We start from the raw sequence: 24,138 nt of genomic DNA on the forward strand, positions 1-24,138 counted from the left end.
TCTTATGGTTGGTCTCAAAAATAGATACACATAACTAGATGTTAGGACCCCGTTTTCTCCTGTTGCAGGGTTTCAATAAGCAATAATATTCCATTGGACAACGGCTGCTCACAAGTCAGTTTATAAGCGCTTTTTTGGTTAGTAAATAGTCTTCAATAATTGTGATTGACCAATACTTAATTTTGCCGGAAATTGTTTTGCTTCTTTCTAGAGAAGTTTCTATTCATCAATGCAAGGAAGAATGCAGAATCTCCACAGAAAGGAATTTAACCTCTAGGAATCACTACTCTAGAAAATGATAAAAACAAAACCACTGAATTTGTCAATAGTCGAAGATTACTTAAAATGTTTTCATCCACTTATTACTGAAGTTTATGTAAAAGATGCACAATATTCAGGACTAAAGAAAACTTTACAGATCACATAATCAAACCCCTTTTATTTCCAGGCTCGGACACTAAGGCCCAAAGCGGAGGTTTGCTTCTGCATCTATGTGCCGGCTACTCCACCATGTCCTTAAATTTACCTCATAAGGCTATTTTTTTTTCTGAGATAGATACGGAAAAGAGAAAGTGCAGGGACATAGAGAATGCATATTTCTCACTTTAATAGGTATTGCCAAAATGCCCATGAAGATAGTCACACTGGTTTACGCACCAACAAGCATGTATGAGAATACTAGTTTCCCCCACAGTTTCATCAGAACATACTATCAGACAAAACTGATTTTAAATCATATCCATTTTTGTAAAAATCATATCTCATTGCTTTAATTTCCCTTAGCACTAGTGAAGCTAAGCAAATGTTAATGTGCTTAATTAGATAACTGCATTTCTTTTTTCTTTTTTTCTTTTGTTTTTGAGATGGAGTTTCACTCTTCCCACCCAAGCTGGAGTGCAATGGCCCGATCTCAGCTCACTGCAACCTCCACCTCCTGGGTTCAAGCGATTCTCCTGCCTCAGTTTCCTGAGTAGCTGGGATTACAGGCGACCACCACCATGCCCGGCTCATTTTTGTATTTTTCTGTGGACACAGGGTTTCACCATGTTGGCCAGGCTGGTCTCGAACTCCTGGCCTCAGGTGATCTGCCTGCCTCAGCCTCCCAAAGTGCTAGGATTACAGGAGTGAGCCATTGCTTCTGACTAATAACGTATTTCTTCTGTGAATTTCTTATTCTTTGTCCATGCATTATTGGTCATTTGTTTTTACTAATTAACTAGTGTTACTCTTTACATATTGCAGTTTTTAATTCCTTAACTGTTACATATGCTGCAATGTTTTTGTCTATTTTCTCTAAGAGTAGTTCAACATAACTTTAATGAAATGCTGATTAACAAAAAAGGGTATCCATGTTTCTCTGGGAACCATTACATAAATTCTGCTTAAGAGGGTTATTTGCATTTTGTTTGGCTTTCACTGTGGCTTGGGCAGGGAAAATTAATTTTATAATATTAAGCAACTACTCATTTCACTGTATAGTCAGTGGAAAAGGGACAGTATGCAGAAATGAATCTCTACTTCATATCCGAAGTATCAACAACTCTTATTCTGTAGCTGTCATGTCTGATATAAAAATCCAGTCTTCCAAGCATGGCACACTTCTTCTGTAAGGGTCAGAAATGAATTTCAGACTCCTCTGTTGTATCTTTTCATCAGAGGAGGAACTGCTTCTTTTTTTTTTGAGATGGAGTCTCACTCTGTTTCCCAGGCTGGAGTGCATTGGCACAATCTCAGCTCACTGCAACCTCCACCTCCCAGGTTCAAGTGATTCTCCTGCCTCAGCCTCCTGAGTAGCTGGGATTGCAGGCACATGCCTCCATGCCCAGCTAATTTTTGTATTTTTAGTAGAGACAGGGTTTCACCATGTTGGCCAGGTTGGTCTCAAGCTCCTGACCTCAAGTGATCCACCCACCTCAGCCTCCCAAAGTGCTGGGATTACAGGTGTGAACCGCCGTACCAGGCCAGAACTGCTTCTTTTCTTTTTTGCTATTAGAAACCAGCAAACTCCATGATGGCTATTTATCTATAATTTATTTCTAAGAACATTCTACCAGTGACGTCTTAGGCAAGTCTACAGCATGCAGTGTGTCTCAATGCCTCTGAGAAGTAGCAACAGCTTTTGTTCTTAGATGGCCCTCAGTCCTTCCCCATGTCATCTTTCTGTCCTAGACTATGGCCTCATTGCTCACAAGGATTCAATGGCATGCAAACAGCTGTTAGTTGGTTTTCTTAAAATAGGTATTGTTGATTGGAAAGACTGGCTCATATTTAAACTCTGCCCTTTTTGCAAATGCCAGATTTTCTCAATAGTATCCCAGGAGAGATTTTGTTTTGAACAGTTACTGAATTTGACCAGACTGCAGGCATAGCACCACCCATATTGCTCAATGCTAAGACACAGCATCTTTGATTTTCTGTATGTCATAACGTTCTGAAGATTGAGTTATTGATGGTGCAATTTTGCAACTACACATCCTCCTATAGTTCTTGCTCTCCATTCAAGCAGGCCCTAGGGCTCATGGCAAGATGATTTCCTTGGAGAGAAAGAGCCTGAGACTTAGAAATTTGTATAAGGAACCCTGGCTTTTTCCCTCCTTTAGGAATCTGATTCTTCTTTCTCTTCCTCTTCTTCTTCCGTTACAGGACTCTTTGTGCTCCACTCCAGTGTAGTTTGGTTGACTGATGCTTCATTGTCTATATGCACCGACATGACAAGTGACTGTTCAGGCACAGTTGGAGATGTTGAAGACAGACCTCATCCCCTCTCCTAGAACTAATCGTTGATTGGAGGGCCAATGTTTCAACCTTGATGTGATTCACCAGGTTGTGCAAGGGTTGCCTTCAACGGGAGCAGTGTCTCCTCCTCCTTGTGCAGTTTCTGACCCAGCTCAGCATATTTCTTGGTGACACTGCTGCCCACCACACGGCCCAGTGCTGCAAATATTTTTATATAATTAGATTTGTTCATTTAATTTTTAATGTCTTTTTAATAGAGAAAACAATAACTTTATGAGCTCAAAATCTGCAAATCCCTTGTTTTTTTCTAAAAGGCTTTCCTCAATTACAAAAATTCCCCTTATGTTTTATTCTAATATTTTATAAATTTGGTTTAGCTTGTCGATTTTGCATCTGAAATTTATGTTACAATAAAATAAAGATAAAATTTAATATTTTTCCCTCAGATGTATTGCTAAGTGTCCTGACATAGTTTGTTGAATATTTCTTTTTTCTCTGCTGATTTGAAACGCCAATTTTCTCATACAACAAATTTCCATACAGATACATGTCTGTGGCTCTGTCCAATATTCTTTTCCACTGATCTATTGGCATATTCCCATGCCACCATCTATGTTCAATTACTGTAGAATGAATATATATATAGATATATGTATATCTATCTGTCTATATCAGAGCAGTTCTCTCTCATTGTTCTTGTCTTTTAAAATTATTATAGTTATCCTTGCCCATTTACTGTTGAGCACATTTTGCTTCCAGTAATTGATTGTAAGAAATGAATGTAATAATTTTTTTAAATGGCTCTGATGTTGAAAAGACTGTAAAAAAAAAAATGAAGTACACATTGGCTAACTCAGTATACCTTTTGAAAGATATTGTTTAAGATTCTATATTGATCTTGCAAGATCATTCCAGGGAAATAAGTATGTTATTGTAGTGGATACATCCACCACAATCTCACCATTTGAGGATGTATCTCATCATTTTGAGATACATCCTCAAAATGGCTCCAAATCCACCTTATTCTAACACAAAGTGGACTTTGCAATCACAGTTCTTGTCCACTTATTGTGACACATGGATTGTATCACCCTATTGTTTCTGAGGCAAACTTTGCACTTGCTTCCATTAGGTTTATGAAATTTGCAAATTGGGCATTTTCACTGAACTTTTAATCTTTCATCATCTTCAAACTATCGAATAGGCAAAAAATTCTGCAGACTGTGAAAGGCTATGTACCTTAATGCTAGAGGAAGTCTGTTAAAAAAACCTGCTGCATGGATTTCATCATTTTATCTCAAGCTTTACCACAAGAGTTACTTCTGCTGAATTAGAAATAGGGTGATAATTCTCATTTGCTTCTATCTCAATTCCAACTGAGATAAAGACTTTAAAAACAAAATTACCTTCTGGGCACTGCTTCTTGCATGGACTCTGCCCATTTTAATCACACAAGTGAATTTTTTTTTTTTTTTTTAGGAGTCAGGAGCTGAATTAATATGAGTTCTTTCACCCTCAAAAGACCTCACACCTCATGGCCTTAAATGGTTCAACCTGAAGAGACAGAGTTTAAAATATAATAATGCATTACTCGGCATGATATTAGTCCTCAAGTATTTCCACAACTACTTGTAATTCAGGGAAATCCCATCAAGAACCTCGTTGATGGTTAAAAGACACCGTAAGGTAAAGAAGTGGATACAGTCCATATTCGTAATTTGGTTCTTCTGGGTTACTGGAGCTTCTTCTCATCATTGCTTCTCTTCTGTTTCTATGCATTTCTATTGCCTTCACTGAATATACCATTAGCTTCGAGTTGATTTTGTATAAAGAAAGAGCTTCTTAGCAAAGGTCTTTTGGCCCCTTGCTTGTTTTATTACTGTCAACACAGAGTTAGAAAAGGACTATTTAATAAAGTTGTCAAGGTCTTGAAATGATTGCTCAGCCAGTTCATCAAAATGATGGAAGATAGAGCAAATTATCTTTGCATGATCCTGTCCTTATTATCTGTTGGTCATCCAACAAAGGACAGCTGTACAGACAATCCCCTAATAATAGTATCTCTACAACAATAAAAGTAGAAAAATAGTAACTATATAGTGAAGAAACCTGGCAGACACCTCCTTCACCAAGTGGTCAAAGTCCAGTAACGGGACAAATCAAATCCTCTGCCTCCAACTATAATGAACTAGGGAGAATGCAACACCTCTTTTATGCTATTGCTGCCCCAACCTGATTCTCACTGTGAGGAAACATCAAACAAACCCAAATGGGAGGACTTTCTACAAAATATCTAGCCTATCCTCCAAAAACGTCAAGTTATAAAAATCAAGCAAAGACTGAGAAACAACTGTTTCAGACTTAAGGGGACTAAAAAGACAGATGACTTAATACCTCTTTCAGGATTTTCTCTGGTCCTAAAGTATATTACTGGGACAACTGGCAACATCCAGATAAGATCTATGGATTAGATAATAGAATTGTAGCAACATTCATTTTCTGAGTTTACTGTTTATACTATGATTATATATTTTGAAAAAAAAAAGATCGTTGTTTTACCAATTCAGTCCCCTGACCCCTCCTAGCTATAAGGGAAAAATAGGAAAATCAATCTATATACCAAGCCTAGTGAGCTGGTTAAAAATCAGAGTTCTGCTACCCATGATAAAGGAAAGAACTGATACTAGAATGAAACCAGTGGTCTTAGACATGAAGTATGTGTTCCTGAGAATTGCAGTTGTACAAAGACAAAGTCACAGGAGAGGAAGACCTATTTTAAGGCTCTCAAGGGCAATCTCATGGATGAGAATGAAATTATACATATGCAGCCTCATTTGGACTAGAATGAAAACATCAAGAACTGAGTGCCCTCACTCAAACGTTATCTCAGGGCCTAGACCACCTCCTGCACCTCTACTTTCTTTTATCTCGCACCCACCAGTTTCTTCTCGCTACCTGCTTTGCTGACCTATGAATCCAAATAGCGTTCCCAGTTTTCAAGTCTAAATGTCATGGCAGGTCCAGCCTTCACTATCAACTGCTGGTACTCATTATATCTCAGTTTCTATTGAATTGATTCCACCCATACTTTCATAAAAGGATTTCAGTGACCACAACATGTCTAGAAGTGCTTCAGAACAGTTGTCCATCCGGGTCTAATCCTATGTGGCTTTAAGGAGGCAATGTCACATGGTTATGATTTGAGATTAGAGGGTTATGATTAGAGATTCTCCCAGAAGAATAAATGGTCAGGATGAGAAATGATTGTGATAGTTGGAGGATATTTCAGAATACTTTTCATTTGAAAAAAAAAAAAAAGCCAAAATTAAGATGAAGTGATCACTCACTCCCAGAAGCAAAAAAACTGCTAGGATTGATCTGAAGAACAGCAAATCAAGTAGCTAAAGTGGAAATGTACAGTAAACATGATGAAGAAAATTACTTCCAGTAAAAAATCCATCGATGGAATTTTTTCAAAGACCTTTCCTCAAGAACATACGTTTAGAAACAGACGGGACATGGGAGGGACAAATAGCTAGCAAATCAAAGCACTCTGCAGTGAAATTAAAAGAAAACTAAAGCCTGTGACATTATCCCTCTCCCTAGTAAGCTTTCTGCCTTTACTTGAATCTTTTCCTGAACTTAGGTCTTGGTAAATCTGGCAGCTGTCACAAAATACCATCTGTCCTAAGAAAATGGGTGCAGAGGTGGCTGTGACCCAGGGGATTTTCCCGAATGCTGTCGGCATGTATTTTTGGCCTGATCAAGTCCCTGACAAGAAAGTGAAAACCCTACAAAGAAAATCTCTGAAGCTGCACTCGAAAGAGGAATGGGTGCACAGTCCCGTTGTAAGATTGGGGCAGTGGCTGTCCACCGTGAACAAAGGGGAAGCTGGCCGGGCGCAATGGCTCGCGTCAGAAATCACGCGATTTGGGAGGCCAAGGCAGGCGGATCACGAGGTCAGGAGTTCGAGACCAGCCTGGCCAGCATAGTGAAACCCCGTCTCTACTAAAAATACAAAAAAGTTAGCTGGGCATGGTGGCGGATGCCTGTAATCCCAGCTACTCAGAAGGCTGAGGCAGGAGAATCGCTTGAACCTGGGAGGTGGAGGTTGTAGTGAGCTGAGATTGCCCCACCGCACTCCAGCCAGGGAGAACAGTGTGAGACTCCGTCTCAAAACAAACAAAAAAACAAAAACAAAAAACAAACAAAAAACAACAACAAAAATGGGAAAGATGAGGAGGAGTACAACTTAGGACAGCTCGTGCTTAACTCCAGGGGAGGCAGGGGAGAAGAGAGGCGTGGGAGATCTATAAAGCAGGCATGGAGTTTGCCATCTGAGAATCCATCCTTATCTGGTTAAATGTACGCATTAGTCAGAATTGCCTGTACCTTTTAGTCTACCAACTGAGAGCACACTTCTAACCTGAGAAATTTAAATGCTGGAATTACTCAGTCTTTGTGAACTGGGTACACTGAAAGCTGTCCTCATCAGCTCTGTTTAAGTTATCCAAGCATTTGAGAGGAAACCGTTTTAACCTCAGTCTGCCATCATTGATAATACGAGGTTTTCTTCAACTTGCAAAGAAAGCCATTCACCTACCTTTAAGATAACTTCCTGCTACTGGTTCTTTCAGTGGGTAGGGAAATGTTTGACCAGTTCCCAGATTTTGCAGGAGAGTCAAAGCATTGCAATTGCTTGTCTATCTCCCAGCAAAACTGTGACTGTGGATCCTGTTTGCTCTGAGAGAATACCGAATACTTTTTATTTTTATTTTTTATTTTTGCAGGGGGATTGGGATGCCTTTTTGTCACCCAGGCTGGAGTGCCGTGGCATGGTCATGGCTCACTGCAGCCTCCATCACCTGGGCTCAAGCAATCTTCCCTCCTTAGCCTCCCAAGTAGCTGGGGAGCTAGGACTACTGGCACACACCTGCGCTACCTAAGCTTTTTATTTTTTGGGAGATGGGGGTCTCATTTTGGTACCCAGGCTGGCCTCTAACTCCTGGCCTCAAGAAATCTTCCTGCTTCAGCCTCTGAGTCACTGGGATTACAGGCGTGAGCCACCACACCAGGCTTTGAAAGCTTTTTAAACTAAACCCTTGGCCATTGTACTGAGCAGGTATTAGGAAAACGGCAGACATGCTGATGAATACTCTAAAGCCTATTTATCCGTGCAGTGGGGGGCTCCCCAAAACTGATGGGGAAATGCAGCAATAGCCTCCTGATTCCACTAGATGTTTAAGAGGAATGTGGGAGATGTCTCTACAAACTAAAACCTCAGCTAGGCAAAGGTCAGATGCATACGGATGAGAAACGCACAGAAATAACCTGCAGAGGCTGGGCACGGTGGCTCACACTTCCAGTCCCAGCACTTTGGGAGGCCGAGGTGGATGGATTACTTGAGGTCAGGAGTTCAAGAACATCCTGGGCAACGTGGTGAAACCCTGTTTGTACCAAGAAATAATAATAAAAAAAAAATTAGCCAGGCATGGTGGCAGGTACCTGTAGTCCCAGCTACTTAGGAGACTGAGGTGGGAGAAATGCTTGAACCCAGGAGGCGGAGGTTGCAGTGAGCCAAGACTGCAGCACTGTACTCCACCCTGGGTGAGAGAGAGAGACCCTGTCTCAAAAAACAAAAACAAAGAAATAACCTGCAAAGGAAACACATGCACGCCATACACACTACACATACACACCACACATACACATCACACCATACACACAACACACACTACACACACAAACCACACGTATACATCACGCCACTCATACCACCATACCACACACACCACACATACACACCACAGGTACATGTCACACCACATATTACACATACACACCACATGCATATGTCACACCATGCATATCACGTACATATCTACCAAACACAACCACACCACATACACCACACACTTCCTGCACACACATACCATGTACACCTGTAAGGTAAAGAAGTGGATACAGTCCATTTTAGCAATTTGGTTCATCTGGGTTACTGGAGCTTCCTGTCATCATTGCTTCTCTTCTGTTTCTATGCATTTCTATTGCCTTCACTGAATATACCATTATCTCTCACACACACACACACACACACGCACGCACATACCATGCACAGTAACCCCAGGCAGCAGCAGCAGTCCATGACTACTTTCTCACATAAGTGACCCCGTGACTTCATTTCTGCATAGGTGTCTGAGCAGTGAGTGGAGTCTCTTCCTGTCAGTGACAGAAGGACCTACAGGCTGGAGACTGTGGGAGTCTCCAGAATTTTCAGCATTGAAGGGGTTGCCTGCGGCCCCTGATGTGTGCAGATCCCTTGGCAGAAGCTGTGGAACCTGCTCATTTGCTGGGAAAGGAGGAGGAGTGCCAGCACACAGTCTGTGTTCACTCTGAGTGGGGCGCCCTGAGACCTATCAGGGTGCACCAGCCTGTGCAGGAGGCACAGTGCCCTGTTGGTACAAATGCCACATCCTTCCAAAGTGTGGGGCCTTCAGGCCTCACCTTCAGGCATGGTTTGCCCCTCAGGGGATTTTTCCTTCTCTCTCACTCTGTCCTCCAGGTGCTGAGAAGGACTTCCTTGAAGGTGCTCACTGAGCCAAAAATGCCTGAGGAATGCAGGAGTCCCTTGTTACACTGGCTTCTGGGCTTCATTAAAAGAAAGAAAGAAAGAAAGAAAAAAATATATATATATATATGTACACTTGTAGTATATACTATGATGAAAATATCAGACATAATGTAAGATGTCATATATGGTATGTTCAATATATTTTAGGTGTACTACATATATTTATAATATAATAATAAATATTTATAATATATTTTAATATATATTACATAGATATAGGTATGTGCATAAATGCACATGTATGCATGTGTCTTTTATTTAGTTAACAACACTTATATAACCATTTCTATGTACACTGTCCCAAGCCCTTTATAAATGATAACTCATTTAACTTAACCTTCAAAACAACCCAACACTACAGCTGCTTCCCCCCACCGCCACTCCCACTTTACAGATGGGGAAACCGTGCCTGGGCAGGTTGGGTAACATGCTCCAGGGTACACAACTAGCATGTAATGAAGCAGGGTTCAAACTGCCCCTCTGGCTCCTGATCTCATAGTCATGTTCCATTCCAGCACCCTGTCCATGCTCACTCTCACCTGAGACGGGACCTGTGAGGGAGAATTTAGTAGGGCTTAGTTGGGCAGTTTGGTAGTATATAAAAATTTTCCCTGGGCATTTTTCCAGGCCACAAACTCTCTAAAATGATTTGAGGGATGTGCATCTACACCTCTGACCATTCACATTCAGCTTTGCAAGGCCTCAGACTTTGGATGAGGAGAGTTGTGGAGAACGAATTTGTCAACACTACAAAGAAAGTTAATTGTGGTGTAATTTCATATTAAACGGTGTGAAAAGTCAGAAGAAATTTTCTTTCATAAGATATTATTTAAGCTATGTATTTATTTACTAGAGATGAAAATAGAAATAATCTAAAACCAGACGACTTTTTAAAAAAACATGCTACCAGATAAGACAAAGAACAAATGTGTATGTGTGTGTGTGTGTGTGTGTCTGTCTGTCTGTCTGTCTATCTGTCTACCTTACGGGTATAAATGTCTCATTATTTACCTGTTATAAAATTCTAGACGTCACCTCGTTAAGCCTATTATCAACTAGTTATTACTGACCATCACTGACCTTTTGGGCTATTTTTATCTGCTTTTATTTATTTTGTTCTTTTTTAGGGAGTTTTACTCATGTGTTAACTTCTCAATTGACACTGCTTCTTACTTAACATTATTTGAATGTAGATTGTAGTCAAAGATATTCAATGATTCAAGGGTTTGACTATTTTCTCATAGCAATAGCATTTGTTTGTGGAGTATCTTAAGGACACTTTGAGACGAGTGAGAATGAGATTTTGAAACTGAAGACAGGTTAAGAGCTGGTGCCCTCATGACCCTCCTTCTCTGAATGAGCCTCATGGAGCAAAAATGCCACCATGGAAATGAGGTGACACACAGCGCTGGGAAGGCTTTTACAGTTTATAAATTCTTTCCTCCACAGTGTCTCCTGGCATATTTCAAAAAGAGTCATTGTCCTGATGATATTTGACAATGCCCATGATCTTCCAGAAAGATGTAAAGAGAAATGACACCGGTGTCCAGAGTAGCCCAGGGGTAAGCAGAGCCAATACCCCCATGGGGCTGCCCAAGTTAGCGAATATAAATTCAGGAAGTTAAAGTCAAATTTCAGAGTTGAGAGTGCTCACCATTGTACTACAGACCCCAATGCTTTACATTTCAGATAAGCAATAAATAATTGTCAAGTTATTGACAATTGTCAATACGTATGTATATATGTCAAGACATATATATGTCCCACATGTACCGTGGAACATATTTACACTAAAACAATCATTCAAATTTAAGTGAGCTTCTGGTATTTTATCTGGCAACCCTAGTAAGAAGGCAGGGACAGCAGAGGTACATGGAGGCCACTTTGCTCTACTGACAGATGAGTACAATATTCTTTGCATCTGTGTTTCCCTGATGAGTACTATAAACTAATGTTTTTGTGCACTTAAGATATGAGTATAATTTAGGGAGTCTCTGCACAGCCATGAGTGAGAAAGTAGTGTTAATAAAGAAGAAGGAAGTGTTAGTGAAAAATTGGAGAGACTGGAAAAGAGGTGCTGATTTCAAAGCATGCCTTGAACACTAAACATTTGCCCTCAGACAAGTCAGTAGACTTGTAGGGAAACGAGAAAGGAAGTAAGACTTTTTCAAGTGGTTTAGTTTTGCCCATAAATCGTGATGATATCTACCTATTGAGGATGGCTTTTGAGAGACTTAAATAATACCACCAACCACAAAAGTGCTTTATAGAGTACAAAAGATTACACAAATTGTCAGGATCACATTTCCCAACTATACCTGTTTTAAGAGGAAGAATGGGAGGAAAAGGAGCAGGAACCTCTTCCTTCTCCTCTTCTTCTGTATCTATTTGCTTGATCCTAAGCTGATGGTCTTTCATGTATTAAGGAATGTCATATCACTATGACCACCTCAGCTATTGCTAATTAATTCAACTCAAGCTACTGCTAAATGAGCGACAGCCAATTTCGATACCTTGCTAACTTGCTTTTTAGTTTAGAGCAGCCAGGCTATTTTGCAGCCAACCAAATACACATCAAAGAATGTTAAGTCTTCCTGTGCCACAGATATAATACAGATTGCTTTACAAAACAAAGATGGAGGGTCAATATTCCCTGAGGCAAAAGGCTGAAATATATAAATTGCCATCCAATGTAAAGCACTGTTTTAACCGTGAAAATTCTTGGAGTAAGAAGACTTGGGTTTAAGGGCAAACTCTGCCAGGTACTGTGTGGTCTGGGCTAATCCTTTAACCTCACTGAACTTTAATTTTGTTATTTTTTGAAAAATAACCTTACCTTTCATATAACCTGTTGCGAGGATTAAATGTGGTTTATATACATATATAGCCCTTTGTGAAATACAATATACTAAAAATGTAACCTGTTATTCTCATCAAGCTGTGTTGTGTTTGTGTTATTACAACTGAAATAGGAGTCCAGATCTTCTACATCCCTAGTGTTATTTCCATCAGCTAGTTCCTACCCTGAGTTTTTGGACTTGCATGCTTCTCTGAAGTAAAATTGCCCCAACTTTCTTTCAACTAAAATTTGAAGTATTCAGGAGACTTACGTTCAATTTAGTTTAGCAGCAGTTTGGAAGGATGTCGAATATTTAAAATGTGTCCTGTTTTTCTGAGGTTCGAGGTCCTCCAGACGATTTGGGGGTGTGCAGATATACCTTCTGACAGTTCAAAATCAGCTTTGTAAAACTCTTCATATTTCATACACAGACAAATGCCTTAACAGTGCCAACAAATGAGAATTACAGTGCAATCCAGACAAAGGGTGTAACAAATCCAAGGAAATCTGCTTTGGCAAGAACCACTTCGTGAATGCAATAAAGCAAGCTCTGAGCTGCAAATGTCACTGCTGAGCAGGTGGGTGTCTGCCTTGCCTTGAGCCACTGAGCAACTAGGAGCCTGACTGATATTTATTATTCATAAGAAATGGAGCCAGTGCATTTCAGATATTTGCAGAGTGTTGCGGACATTAATGAGGGTGGAGAAGCGATCTGTTCCCTGGTGGACCCCTACTGCATTTATTCGAATGTGTGATTATTAGACTGCACAAGTCTCTCTGGGGCTCAGTGCCCAGAGTGTATTACACCCTGGAGAATGTGAAAATACTTTAATTAACCACAGGAGTGGGCAGACCTGCTGAGTGCCTTCTGTTACCATCCTTGGGACATGGAAAGTCAAGACTCATTCGTCACCCCCACCATTTTTCATTATTGACATAAAGAAAACACCAAGCAACAATTTCATTTAAAATCGATTGGAAAGGCTGCTAAATATAAGATATTTCACTCGTTTCCTTCCTCTGGCTGAAATTTATTAGTAACCAACATTACACGAACACACGCACACATCAGCACGCTCACACACACATGAGAAATGAACTTGAGATTTCTCTATATTCCACATGCTCTGCAAATAGTACAGCACTCGGGAGTGTACAGATGAAGAACATGCCAAATTGACTTGGAACAGGCATCCATTTGAACATGCAAATTTGCATTAGTCAATTACTCAGTCTGATGAATGCTTTGGTTCATTAGTTTAAATAAAATACTGGGAAATTCCTAACACTCTAACTGACTAAGAAATGATGTGTTTTTGTTTGTTTGTTTTTTTTAAATGTTGTGTCAGTGATTTCTGCCTGAACTGGTTGTATTTAAGACCATGTAGTACCCAACCACAATTTGGGGAGAAGGGGTCTGCCATGGACACCGTGCAAAGATCAACTCTGAGTTTTTAATCTTGTACCCTCTGTCCAGAACTGATGTGTTGCTGTGTGAGAACTGAACGTGAGGAGAGTGGCTGTGCACACGCACGCAAGCCAACCCTGGGTGTTGTCCCACAGCTGGTCTGCAGGCTGGCTTCTTGTAAGATAAGGCCACGTCATGACATGGACTGGTTTGGCCAGAATTCAGAATTTACTTACCAAAGACCTAATTCTCGCATCGCTCTACCAATTCTTAATTATTTATCGAGCATCCACTAGTGTTCCAGCTTGACACAGGCCCCCAAAACAGTGGGCAACCCAGACCAGAAGTGACCAGTATCTGAGACACATTTGGAGAAAATTAAATGCTGATTTGCAACGTCGAGACTTTAACCTCTTAGAAAGCACACTATTTTTCCAGACGTACTGGGGAAGTTTTATGTTTGGCTTTTTTGATGTACTAAATGACAGTGGAATGGACGGGGAGGCAAGGAGCTTTTTTTTTTTTTTTTTTAAATAAACTCTTCATTTCAGAACAGTTTTAGATTTACAGGGAAATTGTGAAGGCAGAACAGAGAGTTCCCACATGCCCACATACCCAGTTTCCCTATTTTTAACATCTTACTTTGGTCCAGTACCTTTATTACAATTAACAAACCAATAGTAATCCATCAGTATTAACTGAAGTCATACTTTATTCAGATTTCCTAAGGTTTTGCCTAATGTCCTTTTTGTGTCCCATAACCCCATCCAGGCTACCACATTACGTTTAGTCACCGTATCTCCTCAGGATCCTCTGGGGAGAGTTTCTTGGACTTTCTTAGTTTTGATGACACTGACAGTTTCGAGAAGCACTGGTCAGATATTGTATAGAATGCCCCTCAGTTGGGATTTGTCTAAAGTTTTCCTCATGAGTAGATGGGGGTTATGGTTTTGGAGGGAGAAAGACCACAGAGTTGAAGTGCCCTTTTCATCATGTGAGATCAAGAATGCGTACTATCAACATGACTAATTGCAGGTGCCATACTTTTCTCCCCATGAAGACTATTGTCTAAAAGTATTTGAGATCTTCCCTGCCAAAGCAGACATATAAGGAATCAGTCATATACCCAAAGTAGACGTATAAGGAATCAGTCATACACCAAGTCATATACCTGATCCACTTCTTGGACTATGACCAGATTCTCAGTTTACTCACATGGCTTATGGAACCTAATGTTTGTCATGCAGCACTTGCTTTCCCTAGTAAGCATCAGTTTCAGCATTAACATTAGATATTTAAAACGTACAGAGGCTATGAGCCATCTTGAAGAGAACATAGTTTCTACCTCATTCTAGAAAATCAAGTGTATCTTGACTTACTTGTGAGGAACCTCAGCAACTGAGTATTTCAAGAAGGAGCCAAACCTTTATATTTACTGGCTTGGTGATTTTACATTTTAAATGTTCCTGTCACAGTTGAGTAGCTATAGGTACAATTTTTTTCATGAAATAACTTGTGGGATTGGGAACAGGAGTGTTTGCTGAGCATCTACTATGTATAGACATTTTACATAGTGAACCTCATTTAATGACCACAGTAACCCTACATGCAGGTCAGGTATAATCGCATGCATTTCACAGAAAAGGAAGTGGATGCTCTGGTAAACCAGGGCACATGGTGACGAACGATGAACTAGAATGTCTAAATGACCCATGTTCTTTCTACAATACAGTCTGCTCCTGCTGGAGTTGATAATGCTGTGTTCTAAGGGGATACAGATTGGTTTCTCTCTCTCATGGCTGAAGTGTCTCCATGAGTGATGCAAGACTTTTCATCTCCAAGAATTTCCAGACTTCAAGAATCTTCTGGAAAAATAAAAAGTTTTATCTTTATAGACATTAAACCTTGTAGGTTTAGTTAAAAAGTTCTGTATATTTCTTCATTTTTCCTATATTTAGGCAATGTTTCTCACTCTTTTTTGGTAATGATATTTAAAAAAATGTCTGTAATAAAATTGCTCATAAAATTTATAGAACGTGCCAGAGAATCAAAGTGAGGGCAACTTTAATAATAGTGTACAATAGAAAAATACTTCGCTGTAATCAATATGTAATTAGTATGACAATGGATGCAACATATGTACTAAAATAGAGGTGTTTCTTCCTGTAATAGACAAGGAGATTGTATAACTTAACGAGAAAAAGAACAGTCCAACACAACCATGAACAAAGCTCATGAATAGGCAGTTTCAAATGAGGAAATAAAAATGGCTAGTAAATATATGAAAAGATATTCAGACTCTTTACTAATAAAATAAACACAAATCAAAACAACGATAAGGTTTTTGACACATCAAATTGGCAAAAATTGAAACTGCCGATTCCCAGAATTGGTAAGGATTTGAAACAAATAAATTTTTAGCAATACCAATCATAGCTTAAGTGTACATTTCCTTTGAACCAGAAATTCCCCTTCTAGGAACTTATTCTTTAGAAATATTTGTCAAAGTACACAAAGATATGTTTCCCTGGGTGTTAATTGTATCATGGTTTATAAATTACAAACTAGGAAACAATCCAGCTGTCAATTAGTGGAGGTTTATTAAAATAAATTATAGCACATACATACAACGGAAAGCTATGTAAATCATTAAAAAATATATATAAAGGAGAGCCACATTATGTTTTTGAGTGAAAGAGTCAGGTGGCTGAAGTTTATAACTTTTATCCAATGCATGTCACTATATGTGACTTTGCCTACACATTCCCATTCCTATCTTAATGCAGCAATGATGGGACTTTATAAGAAAGAGAATCCTAAACAAGGCATAATCTTATTTTTTGCATGCCACTGATAATGCATCTGCAAACAGACCAGCAATTTAGAAAAATATTTGTAAGCATAGTCAAGATGTTATAAACATGAAGGTCAGTCATTCATTGAAAACATGTTGAATTAAGGTCATTGTACATTATTAACCAGGACTCTGTTTTTTTTATTTTTTTATTTTTTTTTATTTTTTATTTTTTATTTTTTGAGAGGGAGTCTCGCTCTGTCGCCCAGGCTGGAGTGCAGTGGCGCTGTCTCGTCTCACTGCAAGCTCCGCCTCCTGGGTTCACGCCATTCTCCTGCCTCAGCCTCCTGAGTAGCTGGGACTACAGGCGCCCGCCACCGCGCCCGGCTAATTTTTTGTATTTTTAGAGACGGGGTTTCACCGTGGCAGGACTCTGTTAATAATGCACAATGACCTCAATCTAAGATGTTCTAGGAAATATCAAAAGCATGGAGTTATATAAAATGATTCTTCAAACATACGGATTTCATTAATTCCATGGCTCCAAATTTGACTAATCTTTTTTCTAATTCCTTTGTCACATGCTGAATGTTATAGAATGAAAAAACATAAACAAACATGATTACAGTATTACAGAAAATGTTCCTATGTTACTAGCTTTAAGTAATTGCTATTCAACTCTGAATAACCCACTTGAGAAAAAGAAAACATCATTAGTCTGAAATGTCTGCTAACGTTTTCTTCCTACTTTGTTAAGGTCCATTTAAGGAGAGACTTATCACAGTCATACTCAAATAATCTGATCCTCTAAAAATACTTTATAGTTAAGTTACACTGATGAAAGTAATGTATTTACCCAAGATGTAAACACATTGCCTGGAAAATTCCTAATTGACAAAGGAGTAGGAATTTACCCTGTTGTGTGTGGGGCAAACTAACGGTGAGGCTCTGTGGCCCTCAGCAGAGAATAAAACCTGTAACAGCAAGGGTAATGTTCACTCTATATGCCTACAAAGGCTGAACATGTACGCCATTGTCCAGCATCTTTGAACTAAGTCTAGAACAATGACACTCCCCTTGGACTTTCTTAGATACTTCTAGGGCTTTAAGTTCATCTGATATTTGGCAAATGCTCAGCATAATTTTGCTTCAGAAAATAGTCACTCTAGCCATATCTAATATGGATGGTAAAAACTGGCTCATTATTATGTAGTTATGGAAAAGCTGTCCAAAGCATGCCAGGTGTTCATCATGGCTACAGGGAACTTGAGCAGAAAATGTGGAACCAAAAATATTTTATTAAGATGTACAGATATGCCAGCTCAAACAATAACCTACTATAAGCCCTAAGAGAAATGAACAACAAATGAAGCAACCGTGGGAAATGTATCAAGAAAGTATGGCAATCTGGCTGGACCCAAGGAGTGCTTTGAACAGCAGAAGTTCTAGAAATAGCAGCACAACTTAGCCCAGTCTGGTTTGTGGGCTGCTGGTCATGCAGTGTGGTCTTTTTGGTCACCTCTGCTCACAAAGGTAGATTTCATTGAAACAAGGGACTGTTATAACATCTTTCAACCTGGTATTCATTTTTGAATCATTGCATAACATTTACATGGAATAACACATACCAAGTTCTGAATAGTAACAGGCAAAACCTCAAAGGCACCACGACTTGGATAGGCCTTCAAAAGTACGACTTGGTTGAATGAATCATAATCTCTTTGATTTAACATCTGGATGGCAACCTCTTTAAGGATCTCATTTCCTGTATATTCACTTCTCTTCCTTGCATAACAATATCCACCTTCAGACACACACATGGTAAAAGCAGAGAAAATTTTCAGAGTCTAAGCTCAACAACAATTGGTTTATTCCAGCATCGTGGTTCAGCCTTTTGTTTTTACTTTTCAAAAATATTTTAAAAACAAATTGGATATCTTTTATTACTACAGTCATAATGTTTTACATATTGCTTGGCACATAATTGACAGTAAACAGTTAAGGAAGGAATAATGGAGAGGGGGAAGGAGTTTATTTGAGAGATCTGGGGCTTAACTATCTGTCATATCTTCAATTCCCAGATTTCCTGCAGCATGAGTCAACTACTAACCCAGTGAGCAACAGAAAATTTCACATCGTTTTAAGAAAGATAGTGGGGCAATCTTATTTTTACTGCCAGCAAAACCCAGGACGGCAGCAGAAGAAAAAGGTATAAAACATAATATAGAGGTTAAGAGCAAATGGGGCAATGAGCTGGAAACCCTAGTTGTGACAACAGACCCACAAAGTGGAGCATCAGGTTGGGAATTCTATGATTAATGACTCCACAAAGGGAGAGATTTTAAAGAAGGAGAATATTTTATAAGCATCTTCCTAGTGTTCGTGTAGGCTCCTGACCAAATCTATCTGATGATAAAAATAGCATTTCAACAATCATAGGTCAATACTCCTGGGTCTCCACCCCTCCATTCTCTGATAAACTTCTGGCCTTCCTCAAACTCTTCATGCAGAACCATTGATAAACTCAATGAGCAGCTATGAGCCACCATTAATATGTGCCAGTCATGGTATGAGGAATACAGCTGTGAGCAGGATAGTCATGAGCCCTTCTGTGAGGAGCTGATAATGTGGTGAAGGGTTCTGGGCTCTCCCAGAGATGGTCTCACTTGCATTCTGAGTGCCAGTGCTGTTGACTCTAAGAGACATCCACTGCTCTTCTTTCCTTGTCCCATTTTCTTTGGGGATGATTCCTACCCTTAGCTGTACCCAACCAAACTGCTGAGGTGAGTGCCCAGCAGTCACACTGCTCCTCTGATGGTGCCCATCAAATTGCTCCAAGGTTGGTCATGCACCTGTTAACCTATTTCCTGTTTGCCTGAGAATATTCTTGTCCCTAATCTTAATGCAACATCATGTACATTTGTGTTACATTAGGATTAGAGACAAGTTCTATTTAGAAATAACGCCATGAAGGGTTTTTTATATTTTATTTTCACATTGCAAATCAGTCAGATTTGCTTCAGTCTCAAAGAGCATGTTTATGTAAATTAAATGAGCACTGGTAGTGAGCTGCAGTTGCTTTATTTTTTCTAAATGGGAAATAGGAAATGGGCTAAAAATATGGAGGACCATGGCCAGGCTGCCATTGACTCAGGAAGCTGAAGCCATTGGGGGCATTTCCCATGGTGGCAGAAGGTGACAGCACCCGTGTTGGTGGCATCTTGTCCTTTCCATGTCCCACAAGGACTTTTGTCAACAGGCTTTGCAATGAACAACAGTCCTTCTCTCGAGAAGTTCACATTCTAGAGGGAGAAAATTGGGGAAGGATACACACACACACACATATATATATATTCAACTCCATCAGCTAGTGGTGACCATTATCAAGAAGAAAAACAAAAACAAAGGACAATATGCAGACAGAAAGTGAGGGTAGAGATCACTTTTATATAGCGATCGTCAAGGGCCACTCTGACAAGGTGGTATTTGGGCTGAGACTGAATAAAGTGAGTTGGACAAATGGATATCTGGGGGAAGAGCATCCAGTGGAGGGATCTACACGTGCAAAGGCCCTGATGTAGGATCGCACCTGACGTCTTCAGTCCACCCCTAGGAAGTGAGTGTGGTATGGTCAAGATGAACGTGGAGGAAATGAGGTCAGGTAGTTAAGGAGCTGGATTTCATAGAGTCTTGCAGACCTTGGGAAGGGCTTGGGGTTGTCTTCTGAGTTAGGTAAGAAGCCATTGTAGGGGTTGCACAGAGGGACAGCATAATCTGACCTTGGTTGTAGAATCATCACAGACTGGCTGGGGGGTGTAGTGAATAGACCGAAGGGTGCCAAGATATTTGGGGGCAGGCAAAAGGTGATGGTAACTTGGGTAAGCTTCATAGTAGTAGAGGGGTTGGAGAGCATGCTTGGACTCAGAATTTGCTTTGTGTTGCATGTGAGGTGGGAGGGAAAAGCAGTTAAGGATGACTCCAGGACTTTTAGCCTGAGAAACTCTGGAAGTACTGCTAGCTATCTTTAATTGGAATGTGAAAGTCTAAGGGGAAGAAGGCTTATGGAGCAAGATCAGAACTTTGGTTATGGACATGTTGATTTCAGATGCGTCTTAAACATCCAGCGGAGGTACTGACTAGGCAGCTGATTACACAGGATTGGAGCATAGGAAGACATCTGGACTGGTGATTTAACATTGGGAGTGTTCATCTTATAAGTTCATTGGACTTAGTGAAATCAATGGGGCACTAAGCATTAATATTAAACAGACAACAGAAAAGTTCTGAGGACTTCTGAAGGATCCTGGAGATATGCAGCATCTAGGGCTAAAGAAAGGATGAGAGCGTGTTTGGGGGGGGGGGGGGAAAGGCCTAAATAGGAGCGCCTGTGAAAGTACTATTCTGAAAGCACAGTGAAGAAATTGTGTAAAAGAGAAGGGAGTGAACAGCTGTACCGAATGCTTTTGACTCATTGAGGAAAATGAATGTAGGGGTTGACGGAGAATTGAAGAATAGCATTGTCAACATGGAGGTCATTTGTCGATGAACAATTAGTTTATTTTCTAAACTGGGACACTTTTAAGAGTGAAAGAGAATATGTATTAGTAATTTATTTCTGTATAACAGATTATCCCTAAAGCTCAGTGCTGTGTTAACACAGCAAACATTTTTGTCTCCTACAGTTTAGATGGGTCTGGAATTTGGAATTTGGTACAGGTTCTCACTCAGCACCTCTCATGAGATGGCAGCCAGATATTGGCTGGGACTCCAGTGATCTAAAGGCTTCACTGGGGCTGTGAGATCTGTTTCCAAGGTGACTCAGTTACATAGCTGGAAAGTTAGTACCATTTGTTGGCAAGGGCTTCAGTGCCTCACCACGCGGGCATCCCACAGACAGCTCGAGTGTTCTAACAACATGGCAACTGTCTTCCCCTGGGTCAGGCAACCTGAGAGAGCAAGGCTGAAGTGGTTACTCATGTTGGCCCTACTCAATCTGGAAGGGGTCCCAGAAGAGTTTGAACAATTGGAGACTGGAGACTAGGATAATTAATTGAGGGTCATCTTCAAGGATAACTATAGCAGGGTTTATCCATATTTATGCTCAGGTAGCAGATATACACTGGAACCATCTCAGGCAAACTGAGATGCATGGTCACCCTAATCTTTGGTGACTTTGGGGGGAGAACAGTTTCAGGGTAGTGTAGTGATAGAGATGATAACCACACTGATGAAATCCAAGTCCAGATCTATTGCTCAATCACTCAATTAAAAAATGAGCTCATTTCTCATTTCTTTCTACTAGACTTGAAGCAGGTGGAGTGGTGAATGTGATGGATGCTCATTTTACCATTAACTTGGAGTTCAACAGAGGGTTAAGCGAAGTCAAGATGGAAATTTAGATTAGATTTAATTAGGTTTATTATCCAATAACATTGTTTTAGTACCTGGATCTGGCTAAGCCTAAAGCTCACAGTAACTGTAACAGTCATCACATTCTTCCCCCATCCTCCTTAAAAATTTTAACTTAGATTTTTTTTTTTTGAAATTTACAACCAAAGGAATCCAAATTAATGTTTCCTTTATTTAAGTAGAAACTTGCTGAACACAATCTACTAATCTCCCAGACACACCTAGGCATGTCTGAGTGCGGGGTAAACATGGTTTAAACTCAATCTGGTCTCCCTGGTACACTAAGAAGGCTGTTCAGGTCATCTCCTTTAAGAACTTTAACTTGCACTAGCATCTTACCTAGTGATTATGATTATAAGATGGGTTTTATATGTCAGAGTATATATTGACATTGAGTTCATACCAGTATTTGAGCAACCCATAAAACTCAATCTTCAAGATGGGCAATGATACAGGTACTTCTTTAGAAATATCTTTACTCTGAAACACTGAGGGATCTTTCTTAAATCATTCCAGTAGCAAAAGCTTTGCCCTGAAAAATGTTGTCAGCAGAATAGCTAGACCACCGATCTGGAACCAAATTGAAGTTCACGTCTATAAAGGGAAAGAAAATATCTGTAAATTGCATGCCAGTTGCTTTCTTTTCTGTTACCTGCTAACCACCCTTCAAGTTCTTGTTTCCTTTAATCATCCAGCAAGAACAGAACTAGATTTTCATACAGCCTCTCAGGATTTATTCTATTTATAATACATCTATTTTGAATTAGAATGTGATTAAAACTCTATCGGTGTTAGGGACATAGAAGAGAGGCTAGAGGTGAATAGAAAAAGACAGCAGTGGCCGTAATCAGCCTGTGGGGCTCTCCCCTGCTGGGGGTTATCCCACGCTGAGGACTGGGGACTTGCAGCCATCTGGAGGTTACTGTAGATCAGCGTCTCTTTGGAATGCACATGCAGAGGTAGGAACACAACTGAGCTGTGCTTGTAGAAAATTGAATGTGTCCACTGATCCGCTAAGTCTAAATAAACTCTCATTCTTGTTAGCACAGCAATTAGTCCTCGTGGTCACTGGAGCATTGAAACAAGGCAATTTGGCACACTTGTCTTGTTTTCCTATGTTCCCAAACATGAAACACGTCCAGATTGGGACAGAACAAACCTCCTTAACTTTCAATCACCACCCGCTTCAAATTAAGAAGTTGACTGAGAAGCGGGAACAGCATGGAGGTGACATTTAATCTCAAGATCTACCCACTGCTATTGCTCAACATTAGCTTGGCCCCTTCAAAGAACACAAGCATGTTCTGGGCATCTACTTTTTTTTATATACTTCATCTCACTTAATCCTCACAAGTGAGGTTTATATAGCAGCCTCTCTTGCAGAAGCACAGTTCACACAGAACACGTGCATGTGGTAGAAACATCGGCAATGGGCAAAATCTGCTAATGGATTGAACCTAGAGGAAAGAACCAGCAAAGCCAAGTCATGATTCCAGATCCACCACAAGATCATTTGTGCCTCAGTTTCCCTTAAAATGCAAGACAACATTAAGGTAAGTAGAGGATCCCTGTTACCATGTTCAATGTAGAACTCTAAGCTTCTTCATGGAAAGGTGTTTAAAAATGCATGGTACGACAGCAGTTGAGTAGTCCTTTCACATTCAGACTTACCCAGCGCAGGTGGGAAGAATAATGTGAATTGAGCCCACTGCTGTCTCTGTGCAGTTCAACGTTCCCAGATGGCATATCCAATTAGAGTTTATTTCATCATCTTAATTGAAACTTATTGAGAAGTTTCATTCTCAATGAAGGGGAAATTCAAGGGGAACAAGCATATCAAGATGCTAGCTCTAATATACTGTTACTCTTCCATAGTTCATGGCATAGAACCTGCCATAATTTTCTCCAGCCACACTTAGAGAACAAGACAGTACCATGTCCTCTTTTGAGTGCCAGTTTCTCCCCCTTAGGCAGGGTATCTCAGCCTTGTCACTATTGATATGTGGAGCTGGATAAATGTGTGTTGGGGCTGGGTGGCTGTGTTATGCATTGAAGTACTGTTTAGCAGCATCCCTGGCCTCCACCTGTCAGATGCCAGTAGCAACCTCCACCTCCCCACCTCACCCCCAGTAATGACAACCAAAAATGTCTCCAAACATTGCCAACTGTCTCCCGGGAGTAAAATCACCTCTGGTTGAGAACCACAGCCTTACAAAATGCATAGCAACTAAACTACATTGCTTGTTTGAGTTAGGAGGTCTAGAGGGCTGAGTGATCATTTATACAATCATCCATTTTATAGATGAAGCCACTGAAGCCAA

General features: G+C 40.1%; 1 pseudogene; it reads right to left on the minus strand.

Moving 5' to 3' along the window:
• Positions 1 to 2,564: 2,564 nt before the first annotated feature.
• LOC140708962 (snRNA-activating protein complex subunit 5 pseudogene) lies at positions 2,565 to 18,228 on the minus strand (annotated as a pseudogene).
• Between the last annotated feature and the right edge of the window lie 5,910 nt (positions 18,229 to 24,138).

This window comes from Chlorocebus sabaeus, chromosome 17, assembly GCF_047675955.1.
Source record: "Chlorocebus sabaeus isolate Y175 chromosome 17, mChlSab1.0.hap1, whole genome shotgun sequence".
In the NCBI taxonomy this organism is placed as follows: Eukaryota; Metazoa; Chordata; class Mammalia; order Primates; family Cercopithecidae; genus Chlorocebus; species Chlorocebus sabaeus.